The following is a 4693-nucleotide window of genomic DNA, read 5'->3' on the forward strand; positions in this document are numbered from 1 at the left end:
TTTGCCAGTCAACAGTTTGATAAACATGGTACCAATTTTGTTTGCCTCCTTGGTAACCCAGCTATAACTATGGCTCTGTTGCTCATTGGGCTGAATAATCTAAAGAATATGTTGTATCTTACTACATGTACTTTCATCATCTTACCCAAAGGTAGAATCTTTTTTTTTTTTTTTTTCCGGTACAAATATCAATTTAACATAACTTCACTTTTATTTTTTTATTTTTTTTATTTTTTTAAAGGATTTTATTTATTTATTTATTTATTTATTTATTTATTTATTTATTTATTTATTTTATTTTTATTTATTTATGATAGTCACAGAGAGAGAGAGAGAGAGAGGCAGAGACATAGGCAGAGGGAGAAGCAGGCTCCATGCACCGGGAGCCCGATGTGGGATTCGATCCCGGGTCTCCAGGATCACGCCCTGGGCCAAAGGCAGGCGCCAAACTGCTGCGCCACCCAGGGATCCCATAACTTCACTTTTAAAAATAGTCTTAGCTTCCAAAAAAAATAAAAAATAAAAAACAAAAAAATAAAAAAATAAAAATAGTCTTAGCCGTAGCATGTGTGGTGCTTAATTTTCTGTGTCAACTTGGCTAGGCCATGGTGCCCAACATTCGGTGAAACATCATTCTAGATATTTCTGCCACGATGTTTTGGATATGATTAACATTTAAATTTAACTTTAAGTAAACCAGATTGCCCTCCATAATGTGGGTGGGCTCCATCCAATCACTCAAAGGCCCAAGTAGAACAAAAGACTGACCTTCCCCAAGCAAGGGGGGATTGTACTAGCAGATAGCCTTTAGACTTCAACTATACTTTCAGCATGGGCCCGCCACCTGCTGGACCACCCTGTGGATGGTGGACTTACCCATCTCCTTAATTACATGTCTCTCTCTCTTTCTCTATCTCATGTATATATGTTTGTCTGTCTTTGTGTATCCTATATCCAGGGTTCCATTTCTCAGGAGAACTCTGACAAATACATCATGCCTTAATTATCTCCAAATCCGTGTTCGTGACTAGAACATAATTTTTTGGAGGGTGGCATGGGGAAGGTGTGGGGGAGCAGAGTAGAAGAGCATAAAATGAAACAAAGCCTCAGCCCAAGAGAAAAAAGAGATCTCCTTACTTTTGCTAACAGAAAATTGCCTGGAATTACAACTCAAGATGCTGCTATTTCTCCTAAACCAACATGCTCTGTCACTGCTTCTTGTTTAGCTACAGCTTCTGACAATCCTTCTCCTACAATACAACCAATTGCCTCTATGAGGAAATGTCTCTAATGTAACACTTAGCCTCGTTATCAGTGACACAGACTGTTTCTGATTGTCAGTGTTGTTAATAGTTCTGCTCTGTCATAAAATTAAAAAAAAAAAAAGTTTCCTTCCTAAAAGCTAACTGGCAGCTCACCTGGAGAAGTCATACTTAGACCCACCTTTGTACTCCTGCCCATGGAGATCACATATCTCATGGGCCACTCACTTTCACTCCTTTCTAAAAATACTGTCTTGTCAGAATATCATGTTCTTGAGTCCTGGCCTTTTGAAAAAATCCTGAGTCCGTTGTCAGAGTTTGCTTTGGTTTATTTGTTCGTTTAAAATTTTTATGGAGGCCAAATGACCTCAATCCGTTGATCTCACCTTGTACTCTTTTGACCACAAAACCTGTATGATGAACCACAGGGACAAAAAGGAAAAGATGGTGATATGTCTCAGGGCATCTATCGTCTCACTCCCTAAGTCAGTTATGCACTTTTAGAGGAAACAGAGTCACATTTCCTTGTTCTCTGTCTTCTATCATCAGGATCAGAAGAGTCATTTCTCATCATGAGACTGATGTTATGGAAATTAAATGATTCTCTGACCGCCTAAATTTTGGCATAGATTTTCCTGGTTTTATGCAATTTACCTTTATCTATTTATCATAAAAATATAGAATTATTGGCAATAGAAACACAAGTATTTAAAAGTTATTATTCTTAACATATAAGATAAAATGATAGAACATATACTGTAGGATCACATAGGCTAGTAGGCCCTCTTTAACAAAATATTGCATCTGTATCCTCAGAAATATAAAGAACAACTTTTATATTCTGCTAAAAATATCTGCATTATATTACTTTCTATATACAATTTGTTTTCCAGCCTAAAGAAGAATTACCCTTTAATGATCAGATCAGCATGAGTCACTCTTACTCAAGATCAGTTATTCTGGAAGTTATTATCAATAAATCAATGTTACTTTGATCACTAAACAGTATGCCAAACATCAAAGGAAATGCAACAGCATTTTCAAAGTATTTGGAAATCATATGTTGATGAAGAGATTATGGAGTTTGCCACCAGACAAACAAGGATTTGAATGGCAACTATTTCACTTTGTATCAGATAGGTAAAAATATTTTGCCTCTCTGAGCCTTCCTATCATCTGTCTACTCCTGATATGACGAGACTGGCGGTATGATTAAGGGAAATAATGTCTGCAAGTCATTGAGCATTGTGTCGGCACAGGTTGGGTGCTCGCAGCAGCCTCTCCCACACCTTTTCCTTGAATCTCAATTTCTTGGTCTTTATTTTTATATATATTTTTAAATTATTTATTTATTTATTTGAGAGAGGGGGAGAGAGAGAGAGAATGAAAGAGCATGAGTAGGAGGAGGAGCAGAGGGAGAAGCACACTCCCTACAGAGCAGGGAGCCAGACCTGGGACTTGATCCCACCCTGAGATCAAGACCTGAACTGAAGGCAGACACTCAATGGAATGACCCCCTCAGGTGCCCCATCAATTCTTTTGTCTTTAATATGAGGTAATATCATCAACCACATATGGTTTTATAGATTGAATAGGATACTATACAAAAGGTCTTGGTATAGTGCTGGGAAAACAGTGTGTGCCTCCTGGAGATGGATCAGCTGCTCAGTTTCCATTCCTCCCTGCCCCATTCTGCTGGGTACCACAAGGGTTGGAACACCAAAATGACATTCTTCAGATCCTTTTGCCACTGAATTCTGGACCCTCTTGTGATGTAGAAACAGAATGGAGGCCATCCTCCTGCCACTTGGGCTGCTTCTGAGATTTCAGCAACACTGTTGAGATAAGGTGTCTGTGTGTAGCACATACAAGGCTCATGCTCGAGATCCTTTGGCTGCTCCCAGGGCTCCTGTGGTGAACCTCTCTGGTTTCTGGCTGCCCACTTTTCTAGATTGAATGACATGTGTCCTTGAACTAGATAGTTTTGGTGGTGGTCTTGCTGGAATGAGAAAGCCGGTGCATATGTTGTTTCTTCCTCTGAAATTCCTTCCTGGAGGCCCACGAAACTTTTCTCAAACATTTTTTGGACCACTGAATTGCTTTTGAGACATTATTGTCTATTTAAGCTCCTGCAATGTTTTCTATTTCCTGTACAGAATACAGAATCCTGAGTGGCCCCCAGTTGGTCTTCACATAATACTTTTCTGTTAGTTTTCCTTGACGTCAAGGGAATTATAGCCTAACTGGGGGGTGGAGGACAGGAGACAAGAATACGGGAAATGTACAGAGAAAAATCTAAGACTGTCTGTGAGTAATTGCCAAGTGGTTGCACGGCCCATGAGAGCTCTGCAGGCTGTGGGGAGAAGGGAGCGGGACAGGGGGTATGGGGAATTCAAGACGGGGCCCGACCATGGTAAGACTTGAGAGGGGATGTGAGGAAGAGCAGCATTAGGTTCATCTGTAATGTCACAAGAACACTTTATCACCATGATCTGAGTAAAGAGCAAAATTCTTCCCAGAAAAATAGAACTCTTGGAGAGAATGCTAGTTTGGCTTTGTTTCCATGAAAGCATTTATAAAAATTCCTGCTTGGTGCCTAGACAGGATTCCAAGGTTCCTGGGACTTGCAAAGGGGTCATAAGCCTGCTGGAATGGTATATTTTAGGGAAATAGGACTTAAGGGTTAGTGGTAAAGATGATGGGAAGTTGCTCAGTAACGATTTTAGGGTCAACATAAATCAATTTGATTTGTTTTCTTCTTTCAACTTGTTTGGACATCATCTCTCTTGATGGTTTCTCAAGTTATATATTAAGGTATTGGATTCCTTCCTAGACATATTAATAGTCAGTTATTGCATGGCAAAATCATCTTCAAATATTTCTTTATGCAGACATCCCAAAACACTTGGCCTTTCATGGTACAAAGTACACTTTAAAAGAAACGACCGAGAAAACTCATTGAGAGGACTACAGCATGTATGAAGACAAACAGGAAGAGAGAAACTATAAAAATAATATAGCTATTATGTTAAGATCCCAGCCAACTTTTCAAATGAGATTAGAAAATAGATTCTCTTAATTTTATGGCAGTCATTTAATTATGTTGCTCCCCAACTGCCTTTACAAGAGAAAAGGGCTTTGTAAATTAGATTGTTTTATTACAAAATTTCAACAGAATGTATATTCTCTGTAGCCTCTTATTTGTCTGTAAATAGTCCTTGACGAATAAGCAATGGGTGGGCTGGGTGAGATTATATAAGACCCAAACTAAAATTTAAACCACCCAAGGTGATTGTATCTAAGATGACTGCAAGACACTTATCGAAGACTTCATTTTCAAAGAGGAAAACATATTTTGCAAGTTGGGGCAAAAAAAAAAAAAATCACATGCTGAAATTACGATAATGAAAAAAACTTAATCTCAAGCATCT

This window comes from Canis lupus, chromosome 17, assembly GCF_011100685.1.
Source record: "Canis lupus familiaris isolate Mischka breed German Shepherd chromosome 17, alternate assembly UU_Cfam_GSD_1.0, whole genome shotgun sequence".
Classification (NCBI taxonomy): Eukaryota; Metazoa; Chordata; class Mammalia; order Carnivora; family Canidae; genus Canis; species Canis lupus.